Here is a 19579-nt window from a genome sequence, read left to right on the forward strand (position 1 = left end):
ATTTCATTTCCTTTGGATACGCTTATCCAATTGGTTTTATGTGTAGAAAAAATGATTTCTTGATTTAAAAAAAAGAATCTCCATAGTATTTAACACAATGGCTGTATTAACATTTATAGTTATTAATGACTAACATTTGCAACTATTAATTAAAAAGAAAACTGCCAGCAGTGATTTTTACCTATCTGCTTTTCTCAACTATTTGTATTTTTCTCAGTAATTTGTAGTCCGATGTGTCAAAGTAGTGATTCTCAACTCTAGGGGTGATATTGGATCCCAGCAGATACTTGGCAACATCTAGAGAGTGTTAGTCAGAACCCAGGACAGAGTTGGTGCTGCTGGAATATGAGACCAGGGAGGGCTAGTAGACACCCTACCATAGGTGGTACGACTCCCCCAAATCCGTCTTCCAATCGAAAACACAACAGCACCAAGCTGTGTTTAGTGATAACATAATCCTTTCATAGCATGAGGCTAGTGGGAAATGTTAGGTTTGATGGAAATGATAACCAAGATGGAAGGGGATATTTTTCTAGAGATCGATCTTTCATTTGTCAAGTGTTAGTGGCGCATCTACTTCTAGACACCTATTCTAGACATCTATTGAGAAAGACTTCATCAGTTTGTTAACAGAGAAACCCATGAGTATGTGTCTCCGGATTACTGCTCAGTGGACAACTTTCCTCCCCCTACTTCTTGTCTGCCCATCCCCTACCATCTTTGCAGGCCTACACTTCCCTTCTCTTCTAATCCAGTTCCTTTTCTGCTCTTCATTGTCTGTACTTCTATGGCTAACCTGGGTCCTGTCTCCATTCTGAAATGCTACTCCAGTACATCCTCAGGAACCACTGCCCATGAGACAAACAACCCTGGAGTCTGCAACCTAATTCAGACAGCTGACTGCTTCTTTAAATTAAGGAATTTTGATGGCAGGAGCTAATAACAACTGTGCCCCTCTTCCCCCTTCTTCCCCCCCATTCACAGAAAGATCTGTCTTTCAAAGAGCTGCTTCCTCTTTCCAGTATACCATTAGAGGAAACATACAGCAACTTACCCTTTGAAGTCTTTTCATGTAAGAGGGGACACAAGAAGATTGGTGGTGGAGAAGAATGCGAAAAGGAGCATTCGTGCAAGGAAATATCCCAGACTTGATTTAGAGCCCTTCCATGCAGGCAGCTTTTTAACAGCCTGAATAATTCAGTAAAAGTGAAACAAAGAGGATGCTAAAAAAAGTAACTTATGGTGGTGGGAGTGGGGATGGAACTGAGGGTAATGAAATTTGCTTTGAACAATGTGACCACTGTATGTGAGAGTTTCAGTTGATGACCAGAACACACACACAAAAATCTTTGTGCTGTTAGCCGTGTTCTAATCTGGGAAGCAAATTAGACTTTGTGCATTGGCCACCACGGAATTTTGCTTCTTGTGGAATGACCCACTCCTTCTCTAAGAACACAGCACTGCGAATGCTCTAAGGCAGAGGTGAGGAGGGTCTACGCATGTCTGGTTCCACTGTGGATTTCCTCCCTGCTTCCTCTCCCGTGGCAACGCTGATCACTAGCCAGTGCTTCTTTCTGCTTGACTCCAACATGCCATTCACATGGCATCCTTTCTCTTCTAAGATATCTGAAGATCAGATGAAGTGATCTTGCTGGAAACTGCAAGGTCTTTTAGTCCCAGAGTTTCTAGAGTCTCCTTTCACCCGTAACATACAGCCTACCATACCACCACCGGCAAAACGCAGCCAAGAAAAGGTTACTTTTTCTGAACCCAAAGTACAAAAAGTGGGCTAGTGGGTTCTAAAAATTATAATAGATTCACTAAAAGTGGCTCCAATGGTTCCTTTTATCCATAGTTACATCCAACAAGAAGTACAAAACTCTTGAAGCAGAGCAAATGTAGCTACGCTTAAAGATGAGAAAGATGGCACCTGTGACTAGCATGGCCCAAGAGAACAAAGTGGGAACAGTAAAGACAGAGTCAGAGCTAGCTGCACCGAAAACCACGGTGAGAAGCTGGGCTTGTATGCTAAGTGTGCTGGGAAAGCATCAAGAACGTATACAGCAGGTCTTCAGACTCGAGAGGAACCAGGGGTCTGCGGAAGAATGGCGGAAGGCCAGAGTCCAGGCAGGCAGCCGGGCTCTTGACCTGAGGCAGTGGTTGAGAGCGGGGCTGCCCGGGTGCGATGATAAGAGATGGTCCGCTCTGGACGTGCGGGCAGCTGAGCTGCCAGCGTTTGCTGCTGACTGTGAATGGAGTTGGGGCAACGGCAAAGGAAGTCAACTACTTTTGCATATGGAACTTTTCATCACAGGTACTGGGAACTGAGCCCGGGGATTTGTTCATGCTGGGCAAGTACTTTACCACTGGATCCGTGCCTCCCACACCTTTTGAGACATGAGCTGGATAACTTTGCCTGTCTAGCCTGCCTCTGCCTCCCAAGTAGCTTGATTCCGCGCACGTGCTGCGTTTGAAACTGGAAGGACAAGGTGGACGTTAACGCTGTTGGGCCAACACGGTGAAGACTTAAAGGAGCATCAGGCATTTTGGACATGTGGGTGGATAGTGTGAGTTGGAGTAGAAATCATCTGCCTGTTCTGAATATTAATACTAAGCAGCTAAACATAGCCAACTTCTCCACTGACGTTCTATTTAGATCTGTAAGGGAAATGATCACCTTTGCATCAACTCTTTCCCACATGGTCATGATCATGACTAGCTGCTTCTTAGGAACTAACATTTGGCAGTTTTCTTCCTCAGCCTCACATACAATGAGGAACTGCTTTTCATGATAAAAATGAAAGTCACTCACAGGAGTGGGAGGGGGGGTGCAAGGGCCTTTTACTCCTTCCTTACACCACATCAGATAAAGTGTAGATTGTCTAGCTTGCTGTCCACTCCTTTAACACCCCCAGTGTGTAGCTGACGCTTTGGGCATTTGTTCTTTCTTCCTTCTTTTTTGTCACGGCTGAGGGCTTGCATGCTGTTTGCGTTTCCCAGAAGGGAGTGGCGCTACAACAGAGAATTCTGCCAAGCTGTGGGAGCCAGGTGAGCCCCTGCATGCTCTGCCGGTCGGGTCACATTCTCGCAGTTGGCTAGTTCAGCAGCTATCTGACCCTCGTCCTGGTATGGTCCCGACAATAAAGGGGAGTCCCCCACCCCGATTTTGTAGTAGAAAGGTATTTTTCTTCCACCTTTCCATTTTTAGTAAATTTATTCATGCCTAACCAGCAGGTAGCACAGTGGCAAGGAGAGAGAGAGAGACAGACAGACAGAGAGAGATAGGGAGATAAAGAGAGATAGAGAGAGATGGATGGGTGGATAGGTAAATAGATAGAGTGCTCATGTTGTACAAATATGGGAAAGAAGTCATTTGAATTGGGTTGCTAAGTTGATATCAAAACCTACAGGGCACCTTCAGGTATCTGACTCCTTACAGGTATACTTGCTAATTACCTGTTTTGACTGAGTCATTTTTTAAATTTTTTGTTTTTGCCAGTCCTGGGGCTTGGACTCAGGGCCTGAGCACTGTCCCTGGCTCCTTTTTGCTCAAGGCTAGCACTCTACCACTTGAGCCACAGCACCCTTTTCTATATATGTGGTGCTGAGGAATCGAACCCAGGGCTTTACGCATGCAAGGGAAGCACTCTACCACTAAGCCACATTCCCAGTCCCTGACTGAGTCATGTTGATGTCTACAAAGCTATCAGTACCTTGGCAGTCCAAGAATCTGAAATGAGTCCTAAGGGTGTGGGGAACCTCCGAATTCAAACAGAAGTCATTATTCTCATGGAAACAGAGTGGGGGGACAGCTGTCCAGCGCTGGTGAGGCAGTTAGGACTAGAAAGCAGCTGGGACAGAGGCTCGTAAGACTTGACACCAAGGAAGGACGGAAATCTCCTTTCTCCTCTTGGCCTGAGGTGGCAGATTCCGAGTCTGGACGCGACACTTAGACCGAGAGCAAACGCAGGAAGCTAGCCCTCCCACTTTCTCCCAGGATAGGAGCGGCCCAACCGGATATAAATTCACATCCAATCAGAAAGGCCTCCCACAGGAAGTGATCGCTGCTTAACAAATGATACTAAAGCTGCATCCCCCAAGAGGGAGGGGACTGGGGACCAAATATCTAGGGGGAACTGACGGGGAAGGCTTAGACTTTCCCTCCCGGGATGACTGGGAGGGCCCCTCCCCTGGGGGAGGGGGGTGTCTGCTAACGCCTCCCAATTTCTCTCATGGCTGCTCCTTTCACATTCAAATAAACTTGTATCCTTTGCCTTAAACATTTCCTGTTTTTTCTTTAAAGGGCAGAGAAGAGGACTGCAAACTGCCCTCCGACCTTACCAAGGGTGTGGATAGTTCTTGGGACAAAATCTCTTACTGCTTTTCAGGTATTTGGAAATGAAGGACTCAGGACTGGCGGCTTACCGTTCTTCCTAGCCGTTGACGTTCAGTTCTGAGAGGCTGTCAGGGCTCAAGGCTATAGAGGGCCGAGCCTGGTAAGCCCCTCAGGCTACCAGCACAAATCCACAGAGATGTGGGGTGACACAAATTTGAAATGGAAATTAGGTTTGTGATTACCATCTGGAAGTCCCTGGTTCACAATGTAGCCCAGAATGCCACAGAACAGATCTCTTCACCCAAGCAAAGCATTCAAATCAGGAGGGGCTGGCTGGGATGCTTGTTCCCCCATTATAAAACTCACAGTCCTTGAATTTCTGAACCTGGTTGGTAACCCTCGTCCTAACGTGGCCTCCACCCTCTAGAGAGGCAACTCCAGGAAGAGCAGGCAAGACAGCATCAACATCTTGCTCCATGAACCAGACAGCCAGAAGTCTGTGGCCTCCCTTTGTACTTGAAAAGCAACCAGTCCCTTTCATCTCCAAAGCTAGTATTGCTAGAGACCTCCATTCAGGACCATAATTCCAAGCCTTTGAACTAAGAAAGGCTCCATGTTCAATCCCTGATGATTGCAAGGTATTCCTTCACTCATCCAACTCCTGGACAATGTGTAATAGAGGATGGGGAGGTCAATGGAGGGCTGCCGGACCGGAAGGCCCTCTACCAGAGGACGCTGCCTCTCACCTGCGCTCTCCTCCTCCATCGAGATGCTTGGAACCTTGGATGGTAGATGGTTTTACAGTTAGCTCCTTTGATGTGGTACATAACTGTTTCTTTGAAACAATCATAGTGTATTCAACTATTTAATAGGCATCTAGCAGGCAGCCTAGCAAGCCCGTACCCATCCCTTCCTACCAGAGGTAGTATTAAGCCGGTGAGGATTTCAACCACCTCTAGCCATGACTCCTAAGACTTCTGCACAGGAACAAACAAGTGAGAACAAAATCAGGAGAGAGAGAAAAAAAAAGAGCAAGTTCACACATAGACCAATTCTCCACAAGGAGCCAGAAGGAAGAGAGACTAAGGAGTAGAATCACTCAGAGAGTCACCAACTGTTTCAAAGATTTTTTTTTCTGTTATTTCAGATTTTGGCTGGTGAGCTATAACTGGTAGTACAGTCCACCGACACAAGTGCACAAGTCAAAGCTGACAAATGCATACACTGATAGAACAATTACCCAGTTAATGATTATTTTTAAGTAATCAGATATCTAAAAGGAACACAGAATAGGCTAATCTAGTTTCTCCTTTGTCTTCAAATAAACCTGAAATCTTCTGTTTCAAATGTCAGACCTTGGGGACATTTAGAAACAGAGGAGCAAATATCTGACTCTTCCATAGCCAAAGAGATTATGGGTTTAAATAGAAGTAGAAATCTACCCATCAGCAAGAAATAAGATCTCTGGGTAAGAATGTGTTATTTTAAGTTTTGATATTGTGGAAATCTTGAAATGAGTCATTCTTTATTGTAAAATGGTTGTTGAAATTCTAACAATTCTTATTAGACCCATCCCTACTCCCGTTAAATAAGGAAACTGTTTGGTTTGGTTTGGGTTTGGTTTGGCACACACCTGTAATCACAGTTACTCAGGAAATGGAAGCAGGAGGATTGTAAGCTCAACAAAGTAATGGAGCCCCTATCTCAAAGACAACATGTTTTATAAAGCAAAAGTAGCAGGGATTGAAAGTGTGGCTCCAGTGGTAGAGTCCGTGCCTCGCAAGCCTGAGGCATTGGGTTTAATACCCAGGACGGAGAGGAAAACAACAACAAGACCCTCTGCCTCCAGTACACGAGAAGTCTGACGCATTTTGAGCACTCCTGATTTCACAGCCGTCGCCTCCGAGGATGAACTTGAGCGTGGTAAATAGCCAAGTGGAGCATCTGCCATGTTGTGGCCTTCGAGTGGGCTGGCCGTCGGTCCTTCCTGACCGCTGTCCGCAGTGTTTTTAGACGTGAAGGTGATCCTTCCCAGGAGTTTCTGCGCTGCTTTCCAGCAGGATGGAAGGCTCTGGGCCACTCACCTCTCCTTTCCTCCTTCCACTGGCTCGGCTCCCGCGTCTAGTGTGGGGGACAGACGCCGGGCTGTCCGTCCCGTCTCACCTGGCACGCGGCTTCCGCTGCACCGGGTCGGTAGGATGGGCACCCGGATCTGATGCCAGGCGCTGCACCGGGTCGTTAGGGTGGGCACCCAGATCTGATGCCAGGCGCTGCACCGGGTCGGTAGGGTGGGCACCCGGATTGGATGCAGCCGTTCTTCCCCAGCCACCTGAGCTGGAGGCAGCGGAGCTCTGCTGACGTCCCGAGCAGGCCAGAGGAGGAGTGGGGGCTCCAGTTCAAGGCGGGCACCGCCTCCCCAGCTGAACCTGGCACCCACCAAGCCTTCCAGGCTCCCCACGCCCTCTGCTTCCCGCAGCTGAGTGTGCAGACCCTCTCGGGGCCCGAGCAACCCAGAAAGTGAGCTGCCCTTCCCGAGCTGACCCACTCAGCCCTCTCATGCACTTCCCTCGGTGTCTAACACTCCATGCTGCCCTCCTTTCTGGCCCTGGCTTTCCTCTGTGCCTATTCCTCCATCCTGTCTCCAAAGTTCAAGTTTCTCTCCGGCTTGTTTTGGTACATTTCCGTCCGTCATGTGAGGTATTACTGGATCATGGCTAATGGCTCAGTAAGCCCTCATTCTCTTAAGATTGTATTTGAATTACTTGGTCATTAAGTCACAAAAAGGTGGCATTATCCAGGTTCAGGTCTGGTGGAATACCTCGGTAACCAGCTGTTCAGGAGGCTGGGGTAGGAGGAGGATCTCAGCTTGAGCTTGAGGCCAGGCCAGGGAGTAAGCAAGAGAACTGGAAGAATGGCTCAAATGATGGAGTGCTCACCTAACAAGAAGGAAGACCTGAATTCAACCTCCAGTATGAGAGAGAGACAGAGAGGGGCGGGGGGGGGGGGGCAGTTCCCTATCAGAGTCCAGTGGCAAAGCTCAGATGGCCCTTCTTTTTTCTTGACTGGTGTTTGCTTCAGTCGGTGTCCAGGACTGATTGAAAGTCAGGGTTGACTGTTGAAGCCAAGCACCTCTGATCATTCATTGAAGGGCTCTGACGTCAACTTTCAGTGGGATCCACTGCTACTTCCCACCCTGATAGAAGAATGAGCACAGGCTGGTCAGACCGTAGAGAACTGGAAAGTGACTCACCCCCCCCCCACACACACACACAACAAGGCAATGTGGCATGAGGTAATGTTCCCACCTCCTGGCATATCGCGGTGTCTAAGGTGCACATGGTGATGTTTGACATGAGTCAACTCACTTCATCTTGTTTGCAACGATGTAGTTAATCAGAACCAGGACTAGATATCATCTTCATTCTAATGATGAGGATACTGTGTGTGTGTGTGTGTGTGTGTGTGTGTGTGTGCGTGTGTGCCCACCCGTGCCAGTACTGGAGCTTGAATGCATGACCTCATGCTCTTAGCTTGATTTTTGCTCCAGGATCCTGCTCTACTACTTGAGCCACATCTCCACTTCTGGATTTTTGTTGGTTAACTGGAGATAAAGAGTCTCACAGACTTTCCTGCCTGGGATGTCTTCAAACCCCAGTTCTCTGATCTCCGCCTCCTGAGTGGCTAGGATTAGCTACTACAGGTATGGGTCACTGGTGCTCAGCAGAGGATACTAATTTTTAATTGATGGAGGAATTCCATAATTTAAAGGAGAGCCCAGATCTTGAAAAGAACCATATTAGGATGAGAAGCCAAACCAAATGTCCCCAGAACCAGGGTTTGCAGCTCCACACTAGAGTGGGATCTAAGTTAACATTTTTTTTTTAACTGAGCAGTCATTGAGTCCTTGCAGTTCTTGAGACCCTGCAGACTGTCAGGCGGTGGATGGCACGGAGCTTCGGGGTACCCGGTTACCGGCTTCTACTTATTTCTCCAGGTATCTGCTGCAACCATAGCCCTCTAACTGCTAAAGCAGTGCACTTCCTGAACAAATGTCTAGACTTGAAAGAGGTCATCTCAGGGAATATGTAACTCGGCAGACGGTGCGGCATTAATCAGGGACTGTTTGGTGCTTGCTCGTAACTCCAGCAGCACCTAGCAGGAGGTCTGGCATGTGGTGCTAGCCTAACATCTGTCTGTTGAACAAGCTGGTGATGTTCCCACCCCGGGCTTCATTTCCTTTTGGAGATGAGCACATGAACACAGGGACGAGAAGGACGACAGTGCCAGCGAGCACGGCCGCGGAAGGTACGCGGCGTTGGCTCGCGCTCCCCATCAAGTGGACGTGGCAGGTCCCAGGAGCCTCACGTGCAAAACTCTAGGAGACGGAGGAAAAAACTCCAGGTTTCTATGAGACAACAGCCAGGACTTGGAGCCAGCTCGGCATTAGAAGTCTCAGTCACATGTCTATCTCCTATCTGTCACCGGGAATCTCCCTTGGCGTGCAGGAAGCACACAGGACAAGTTGTTCTAGGCCTGCTCTGGGAAGGCCGCTGGGAGCCAAGTGTTATCAGAGTTCTCAAGGAAAGAAGCAGACGTGTAGGCCGAGTGATCTGACTCAAGCCTGAAATGCGAGCTACTTGGGAGGTGGCGATGAGAATAATTGTGGTTAGAAGCCAGCAGGCATACAGTCCTCAAGACTGCATCTCAGTCAACGGCTGGCCCCAGGGCTTGGGCCTGACACATAGCTGGTTACAGTGACGCCTCCTGTCACCCCCAGCAACACAGGAACGCACAAGAAGGAAGGCTGCAGTGTGAGCCGGCCAGGGCATAACGGGAGACCCTATCTTGAAAATAACCGAGAGGAGGTGGGGGTATTGCTCAAGTGGTGGAGTACCTGAGGCATTCACGCAGGAGGCTCAAACCCCAGTGCTATCCTATTATATATATATATATATATATATATATATATATATATATATATAATATCCGCTGTGTATAGTGTTCTTAAGCAATACTTGTCAAAAATGCCACACGAGAACAGGGCCATTGGAAAAGTTCTGTCTAGAAAGACAATGTCATTTAAAAACAAAAGAATTAGAGGCCAAAAGTTATTGAGTCCTAAAGGAAGACCCACTATTAAGGGAAAGAAGTAACAATATGGAGATCCCACCATCAAATCATAGTCCATGAACTGATTTATAGGCACTAAAAGTTAAACATACCAACAACATTCTGCAAGACAGTCTACAAGTGATATAACTAATGCTTCATGGGGGTACTGAGATAATTTTAGCAATTACGGATTTTAAGCACGTTATTTTTAAAATACTTTTATCTTTAAGTCGTTGTACGAAGGAGTTGTCATGCAGCAAAGCAGGTGATGAACACACTGCGTCTTGATCAATGTCACCTCTTTCAACATTCTCGCCCACTCCTCCCAGCCCACCCCTTCCTTCACTGTCCTTCATTTTTTAGGTTATGTATTAGCGCTTTCTTTCTCTTTTTTACCATTTAACAAAGCAGCGCATGTACCTCGATCTGTGTCATCCCCGTCCACAGCTTCCCTCCTCTGGGACCCACGCCTTCCCGCCGTTTCCTCCGTTCTGCCGCACGCACGAAGCATTCTTGTCTGCATTCTCCCCACTCCCTCCTTTGCTCTTCTACCCCTCGCCACGTGGACCCAGCCTCCCCTCTTGCAAGGACCCATCTCCTGGGACTCATGTTGGTGATGAGATGCTTCCTGCCCTTCTTTTGGGCTGAGATGCATTCATTTCCTGTGGTTGCTATAACAAATGACCCCAAGTTGGGTGGCTTTAAAAACAATAAAAACGGATTCTGTCCTGGTTCTGGAGGTCAGAAGTTCCACACCAAGGGAATGTAAACTGGTTCAGCCACTCTGGCAAGCAGTATGGAGATTCCTCAGAAGGCTAAATGTAGAACTCCCCTACGACCCAGCAACCCCACTTTTGGGTATTTATCCAAAAAACTACAAACAAAATCAAAGTAAAGCCACCAGCACAACAATGTTCATTGCAGCGCAATTTGTCATAGCGAGAATCTGGAACCAACCCAGATGCCCCTCAGTAGACGAATGGATCAGGAAAATGTGGTACATATACACAATGGAATTTTATGCCTCTATCAGAAACAATGACATTGCCCCATTTGTAAGGAAATGGAAAGACTTGGAAAAAATTATACTAAGTGAAGTGAGCCAGACCCAAAGAAACATGGACTCTATGGTCTCCCTTATTGGGAATAATTAGCACAGGTTTAGGGAAGTCACAACAGAGGATCACAAGAGCCCAATAGCTATACCCTTATGATCACGTAAGATGATGCTAAGTGAAATGAACTCCATTTTATGAAAATGATTGTTATATCAGAGTTGTAACTACTTTCAACATCCCATGTGTATCTGTAGTTTCTATTATTGATGATGTTCCTGTATCACCTTCTTGTGATTGTATCTACACTATCTCTGATATCTTATCTGAGTGTATGGGAAACAGTGTGTACTGGTATTAGAATTAGGAAATCAAAGGGAATACCAAAATTGAGAGACAAAGGGTAAAATACGAGAAACAACAACAAAAGCAATACTTGCAAAACTGTTTGGTGTAAGGGAACTGAACACCTCAGGGGGGGACAGGGGGAGGGGGAGGGGGGTATGAGGGACAAGGTAACAAACAGTACAAGAAATGTATCCAATGCCTAACGTGTGAAACTGTAACCTCTCTGTACATCAGTTTTATAATAAAAAAAAAAAAAAAAAAGAAGTTCCACACCAAAACCACGGGGCTGCCGCAGAGGTGTCTGCTGGCCCATGAGCCCCTAAAGGGGGCTAGGAAATCACTCCTCCGCCCTTAATTGTGTTTGTCCCCTCTCTTTGCCTCCACAGTCACTTTATCTTCGTGTACTCATCTTTCCACTCCTGTGGTCCCGCCCCAAAGCCGTTTAAAAAGGCAATTTCAACGGAGGGAAGCTTTGCTCTACCCCAGTTTCTGAGGTTTCAGCTGACCATCAAGACCATGGCTCGGGTCTTGTGGCAGCAGCACATCACGTCCTAATACGTCCTTTAAGAGTGTGCCCCAGCGACCCACATCCCGCAACCACTTCCTCCTCACGCTCCCCGCCCTCCTCACACTCAAGATTCTTACTTTCGCCACATCAGGTACTGTTATGTGCCAATCACCATCACCCACCTCCATATGCGGCAACGAACACGCGAAGGCTGGTGAGGGAAGAGCGTGGACGGCGATCGGCACTGGGATTGTCTTCCGAGAGGAGAGGCCCTTCCCTCCCCGGCAGTGTTCAGGTCTTCATTTCTCTCTGGAGAAAAGTAGTGGCAGAGACTGTGAACACTAGCTCAGCATGGAGACTAGAGGTGGTGGGAAGGAGGAGGAGGAGGAGGTAGAAGAGAAAAGAGGAAGGGGGAAGGGGAAGGAGAAAAGGAATAGGAAGAGTAGGAAGGGGAGGGAGAGGAAGAGGGAGAGGGAACAGAAGGGAAGGGGAGGGGGAAAGAGGAGAGACTATATACAGAAGGGCCAAACTGCTCACTGGTCACAGGATGGATCATGGAAGACCCAGGTGACACAATTGTCTCTTTGTAGCCAGGCAGTAGGACATAATCTGGCCAGCTAGCAGGGGGCCCCAAACCAGAGGAAGGAGTCATCGCTAAGAGCCATAAAGATCAACGCTGTCCTCATCTGAAGTGCCCCAAAGGCTAGATGTTGGAGGAGTTGTGTCAAATCCATGCCTAGTCCAACGTCTGCCCACATCTGTGAGCAGCAGGAAAGCCCTTCTGGCCCGTGCCTGTTCTTCAGCTCAGCCCTATACCCAGAGGAGTCCGAATCAATGGTAGGAGGCAGGAAGAAGAGGAGGACAAATATCCCAATGTCAGGTCTTCAGTCCAAGGCCTTGAGCCACAACAAGAGAGGAAGGAGGGAAACGTTACTTTTGCATTTTCACGATGGATCCTTACATTGAACTGGGCATTTTGTTGTTGTTTGAAATACTTCATTTGGGACATTTTAATCCTTGACATACTTCATTTCTGCAGTGAGACTCGCCTTAGGACTTAACCCGGAAGACTTTTTTTTTTTTTTTTTTTTTTTTTTTGGCCAGTCCCGGGCCTTGGACTCAGGGCCTGAACACTGTCCCTGGCTTCTTCCCGCTCAAGGCTAGCATACTCTGCCACTTGAGCCACAGCGCCGCTTCTGGCCGTTTTCTGTAGTATATGTGGTGCTGGGGAATCGAACCTAGGGCCTCGTGTATCCGAGGCAGGCACTCTTGCCACTAGGCTATATCCCCAGCCCTCGGAAGACTTTTTAATAACTAACACGCTGAGCTTGCTTGCGTGTCCACCGCACTCTGGGGAGCGAGCCAGTCTACGGAATTAGAGAATGTGATCACGCTCCAACGCGAGAGACAGACACACAGAGAGAAAATAATGCAGGTTTCTACCTGCACCCTATCAAGCCCAATCCAGTCACTGTAACATTTGCACTTCTTCTAATTGTTCAGTCTGTTTGTTAATTAGGCTCCAAAGCTGGCTTTTCCTAAGGTTCCTAAGGCACCGGCAACCACAGGTATGTGGGCTAAGCAGAATGGCCCGGCTCCTTTTGCTTTTTTAATCAAAGATCAACAGCACCAATCACCTTCACAATGTGTGTCCTTAAGCCACTGATGGAGCAGGATTTCTGGGTCAGCCAGGAATGCTTGTGTTTCTGCCCTGGGCTGAACCACCGATCTCACGCCCTGCTTAAAGAGCTGCCGGTGTGCTGCAACCTTCTCCCGCGGCCGGGACATACAATTCACCTCTTTCCTCATTCTTCTTGGGCCTGGGAACCCCCTGCCTTTTCATCTCCCTTTGTCTTTTCTACAAAAGTCTCTGCATTGATCAGCTCCTGACGTGAAGCTGCCCTAACCGTTGGAACAGACAAAGACGGGCAAGAATTGAACAAAGAAGTTGCTTTCCAGGCTTCTGCCTTCTCTCTGTCTCCTTTGTAGCCCCGTGTCACCAGGGCGGCCCAGCACCCTGTCAGGAGATGGGGTGACAGTGGGTCCCAAGCTCGGGATGGATGACGCCGTCGGAGCGATGTGTTGTAGTCACAGGAAGCTGTCTAACATAGGTCCCAGCAGACAAGCTCACACACACAGAAGTTCTCTAAGTTGAAGCCCGTTTGCTCACTCGAGATCCGTTCCCACAGGAGAACGCTGACTCCGAGATGCACGCTGACTCGCGCTGTAGAATGAGCCGCGTGGGAGCTCTTTGAGGGTTGGCGCGGCAGAGTTGCAGGATAGAAGGAATGTTTCAAAACTCCCTGCCCAAACAACCAAAATGAGCCATTTGGTGCATTGTAAACGGGTGTTAACCGAGTGCTGGTGGCCATTGCCTGTAACCCTTGCTGCTCGGGAGGCTGAAATCTGAGGACTGCGGTTCAAAGCCAGCCTGGGCAGGAGTCTGTGAGACTTTTATTTGCAGTTAGCCATCAGAAAACCATAAGGGGTGCTGTGGCTCAAAGCAGTAGAGCGGGAGACTTGAGCAAAAGAGCTCGGGGACGTCAGCCAGGCTCCAAGTTCAATCTCTATGAAAGAAAGAAAGAAAAGCGGAAAGAAAACAGGTGTTGCTGAAACACAGTGGAGAGCAGGAGGCCAAGGAAAAACGCTGTCATTTTCCAGTCCTCCTTTCTCCAGTTGTCAACCAAAGACTGCTGTGGCAGAGCTGGTGAGGTGTCCTTACAGCACCGGAGTCTGGTTTTCTTGCCAACGTGAAGGTGAAAGGTTCACAGTGGCTCCCACTCGGGGAGAGGAAAAGCAAGACGGCCGCTGACTCCGCTCCACCAGGGCCGTCCCCTCCCAGGAGTCCCGTGGGCCCACCTGGCGTGCCTGCTCCCTGTCCTGTCGTGGTCCTTCAAGGTTCCAGGGGTCTGATAACAGCGTGGAGTCCGGGTTCACCACCTGTGGCTAGCAGCCATGGAAGCTGACTTCGGGGTCACGCATCCGACTTTGACAACTTCCCTAGTGGGGCTCGGGCCCAGTCCTCAGATCGGTCATCCCGTCCGGGGAGAAGGACAACAAGTGGCCACACTCGGAACACATATCTATCCGTGTATTCGGGGGGGGGGGGGGAAGGGATGCCGCTGGAACTGGAATCGTGGGCTCCAGATCGCTTTCATCGTATTTTAACTTTTTAGGTGGTTCTGGGGTTGAACTCGGGCGCCTCGCACGTGTCAAGAACGTGTTCTATCACTCGAGCCGCACCCTCGGTCCTTCTGGGACTTTGTTTCCACATAGTTTTGGCTCACGCTGGCCCCAGACCTTGATCCCCGCTATCTCCACTTCTTGAGTAGCTAGGAATGCAGGCATCTACCACCATACCAGGCTTGTCTGTTAGATAAGACTTCACATTTTTATGCATTCCAGTCTCAGACTCCATTCCCCCTACCGCTACCTTCTGAGTAGCTAAGCTTGCAGATACACAGCACCACACCTAGAGAGGGAAGGAGAGGGGAGGGGAGGGGAGGGAGAAAGGAAAGGAGGGAGAGAGGGAGGGAGGGAGGAGGTTAATTACTATAGTTGAATCCCCCATTTACAACCCAAATTGTTCTTCCTTTTAGTTCTCTTCCCTAGACCTGAAGATACCTTTCCTCAAACCCCAAAACAGCTTCCTACAGGGGACAATCACTCCAAAGAGAATATCACTTGTACAGTATCAAAAAAATAAGAGATTACATTAAAAGTTTCTCTAATCCTACATCTGGCTTCAGGACAAAGTGTGCCTGTCATTCAGAAGCCGGTGAATGGAGAAGGGCAGAGGGGGATGTTGCTCCGGATTGCTGGAAAGGTTTTCCAGTCCAGACCAGCTTAGTCATTGAAAGAGAGCACTCTGCATGGAGAAGCATTGAAAGAGAGCACTCTGCTCTGCATGGAGAAGCAGTTCCAAGGGGTTCCTTGAACAGTCTGAGAGGATTTAGAGCAAGGCATGCCTACTCTAAATCTTTTAGCACTCTTTGCCTGGTAAAGATACTACTGAGCTCCAAACCAGCTCCACCACTAGTATCTGTGTGTTACAGACGGGGGAATCCTCTCTGTTGAAGAACTGAGGAAATGGTTGATGGTCTCAAAGCATGTACACCATGTGGCGATACGGGATCTTGAGATGAGCGTTCAGATAACAGCAGGGGTCTCCATCGGCGCTCTGGGTTAATCTTGGTTTTTGTCATCAGAGTCTGATCACTGATCCCACCTTGGCTGCTATCTTTACCATGCCTTCTAGAAGACCTGCTCCCACAGTCCCTGAGAAAAACTGTGATGTTGTTGGTTTCCCCTATACCAAACACCTTGAGCTGTTGACAGTAAATTCTGCACACTCGTGAGGCTTGATGGATCTCCTTTTCCCAGACATCCCTCCAGTCCCTCCTGTCCTGTTCCTCATTTCTGTATGTCTGCCACTTCGATGCAACAAACACAGCTCCTAGTGCTTTTCTGAACACTGAAGACAAGGGTAACGTTGACAGTGTCGGTTAGACAACCTCATTGCCGTCCATCCTCATAGCTCTGATGTTCAAAGGAGGCTGAGATCCAGAAGAGCCAGAAATGGAAGAGGACTCCTCCCTTCCACACACCCAGCAATAAAAACGTTCAGTTCTGGTCCGAACTCTAGGCGTGGTTCTAGGTGGATGCCTCCAGTTCACCCATCTGCGGCATAGTAACCAGGAAGCTCCTGTAAGTTCCCCCCCAATGGAGGTAAATGTGCTGCTAGGCATTCAGGAAAAAAAAAAGATCTATCAGAAAAGAGTTATGAAAATGATAAGACAGATCAGCTTGGAATAGATGGATCATCTCCAAAGCAGGATTCATGTATCCCAAAGCAAATAAAGGCCATCCTTGAGGGTTCAAGAAGAAAACATTATAGCTTTTCATTTTATATTTCTTTCTAAACATTTTATAGAAGTTTTGAAAAAGCTGCATTGATACAGAGGTATCAGTACGTATTTTAAAAGAAAAGTGTGGCAGTGTGGGGGGCTGAGAATATCAGTAACAGAGAGGCTCTGGTTTCAGTCCCCAACCCCAATACGTAAATAATTTAACAAATAAATGGGAAAAAAACGGAGGTGTATACCTAATAGAAGCTAATTTTGCAAATTATTTTTATTGCCAAGGATTACACATCAAAACAATTTGAGAGTCATGGAAGTAAGAGATACTGTAGCTTTCCTCACACTGAAATCCCATGGTTCTACAATTGTTTGTCCTGGGAGAGATTCTGCTCCCACAAGCCTGAAGGAGGGACCCAAAAGCCGACAACTGGTCTCCCACTGGTAGCCAAGTCCCATGCGTTTCTGTCCTCTGGGCCTCTGGATCCTTTGACGTCCCAAGAGGAAGTCAGATCAGAACCCACCCACAGGATGTAGGAGCGTGTGGTTCCAGGCACGGGACAGGAGATGGTCTGGTTGCTGCTCCTGGAGCCATGGGAGCATTGAGACCAGGCTGGATCTGATAAAAAGAAAATGATGACTTCCTGTCTCTGTGGATTTGGAGTCTGGATGGAATCATCTTATCCTTATTTGGCTTAGGGTTTTCATCTGCACTAGGCTACACCATCTCCAGCTTTCAACTGGAAAGTTCTATCTATCATCCACCCCCACCCTGGTCACTTTGGAGTCCTTCCTTTGGGGTTGAATTTAAGAATTTTGTTTTAAATCTTTCCACGTTGCTTTATTAATTTCTCCATTTCCTTCTCTTTTAGTTTTCTCTTGCTTTTTCATCTGTTTCCTTCTTTCTATTTTTTTAACCTTCTTCCTGCTTCTGAGGATGCATTGCTAACCACCCCCTCTTTCGCTCCAGATAGTACAAATTGCCAGAGGACCTGTTTCATTTGGCAGGCCTTTTATAAATACTTGCGCGGGGGGGGGGGGGGGGGGGCGGGCAGGGGCTTGAGCTGCTTCACTCGGGCTGCCTCTGTTCACTATTGGGCTTCTAACCTAGTCTTCCAAACTCTTTTGGACAGGCAAAATGCCCAGCATGTTTTTGAAAAAGCATTACTTAGATGCCACCTCTGCCAAAAAGCTATCCCAGGGCCCTTAACACTTAAGACCACACTGCTCCCTTCTTTGTAGTGTGTGTGTGTGTGTGTGTGTGTGTGTGTGTGTGTGTGTGTGTTCATTCAAGGCTAGCACTCTACCACTTGAACCACAGCTCCATTTCCAGCTTTTTGGTGGTTAATTGGAGATGAATGTCTCATGGACTTTCCTGCTAGTCCTGGCTTTGAACTGTGATTCTCAGACATATCAGCCCCTTGAGTAGCTAGGATTACAGGTGTGATCCACTAGTGTTTAACCCTTCATTGAACTTTTTGTTGGGGGGTGCTATTCCTGGGTCTTGAACTTGGGGCTTAGGTACCGTCCCTGTGCACTTTTGCCCAAGGCTAGCACTCTACCATTTGAGCCACAGCTCCACTTTCAGCTTTTTTATTGTACTTTTTGCACCCATTTCTTCTACAACAAGTAATGTAGCACCAAGGACACAATATATTTTCATGTCCCTCTCACTCTACAGTCTATAAACTCATCCAAGGCCAAGGTCAACATACTTCACACTTGGTGCAAAAACAAGGTCTTAATACATTGAGTGACAAAAGAAACAGATCTGGGGCCTTTCTGTTGGTCCACTAGAATGGAACCAACTCTCACGGTGTCAACAACAGTAGCAAGAATAACAACAGAGCACAAGTCTATTGCAGTTTCCATTTGCTTTCAGTGAGAAACAAATTATGCCTTCTAACTGGCTGGGCAGAAACCAGCGGGCCAATTAATTATAGGCTATTTGCTGAGAAGTACTTCCTTCTTCCCCCACACTTGGAAAAGTCTGCTCCAGGCTAATGTCTTCTTGTTTGGCTCTCATTGCAGAATTATTTCTTAGACTCATTTCTATCTTTCAATCAAAGTTCAGACAAGGGCTGTGAACCTTGGAGATTTGAACTTTGCACCAGGAACACTCATATTTTCTTGCTCCTAGAAATCCATTGGAAACTTTCCAGCTATCCATAGGCCTGGTCTAATTGTCTTTTCACAAAGTGTAATTTGCTACCTGTAGTTACCAACTGCTCCATCTGACCCCTCATCCACAAGTTGGGGTTATGGGGACAGTCACTGGTGACAGAATTGTTCTATATCTGAGTTCCACGTAGCACACTATCTCTTTCTTCTCTTTCTGTCCCTTATTCCCTGTTCCCTGTTCACCGTCTCTCCCCCCCCCCCACACACACACATACACACACACAGCATAGAGTCACATCAATTTAATTCCCAGGACATGAAATTCCCAGCACCTCAGGCTGCAGTTCCGGTACCGACGCTAAAGCAACACTGCTTTCTCTCTCGCTCGCTCTCAGGTTTGAAAGTGACCACTCATCACTCCGCTATGATCCCACAGGAGCAAACGCCAAGGGCTTCTGGTGAATGGACACAGCTGGGTTATCATCGCTATCCAAGAGGCTCTCGGGGAGGTTGACGTGACCTCCAGTCATATCACATGACCAAGTGGCACCTCTGGAGCTACCTGTCGCATCCCCTCTGGCAGGCAGGTCAGAGTCCGGTTCCATCAGTCAGAAAGGGCTTTTCGCAGCCTGGGAAAATCCCTGATTTCATAGAGGATGGTTGAACACAGAGGGTGACATCAAGCAAGGACTCTGTCCAAGGCTAAGGACCAGCCGGTGCAACTGGAAATACAAGCTGCACCAAAGACCAGCCGCCATCCACACTTCCCACCCACAATCCCACCTGTGGCCAGACAGAGGGGCGGACATGGCAGGAAGTAGACACTTTGGACTTAGGCCTGGCTCTGCACCCCATCTCTCTCCCCAGAGGGCTCTGAGACTTTCGGTAAGTCACCCTTTCTGAGCCTCAGTCTCCTCCTCTATGAACTGGTCATGGTGATTCTCCTCTTTCAAGATTAGCATGAATATTAGGGGCTGGGAATATGGCTGAGTGGCGAGAATATTGGATGGAACAGGGCACATAAAGGACCAGCATAGTTCCTGGCAGAAAGAATGCACTGCACAAGGCAGCTCTGTATGGTGGGGAGTGGGCAGAGCGCTACTGTTCCCTGAGAAGAGTGAGCTTAGTCATAGCGAAGATCCACAGCACCATCATGGGTCCTGCTAGTTGGATGAAGACAGGCCCAGGGCACAAGGGAGGCTCCAAGCTGGAAGGCAGGAAGGCAGGAGGCAACACAGAG

Source organism: Perognathus longimembris, chromosome 21 (assembly GCF_023159225.1).
Source record: "Perognathus longimembris pacificus isolate PPM17 chromosome 21, ASM2315922v1, whole genome shotgun sequence".
NCBI lineage: Eukaryota > Metazoa > Chordata > Mammalia > Rodentia > Heteromyidae > Perognathus > Perognathus longimembris.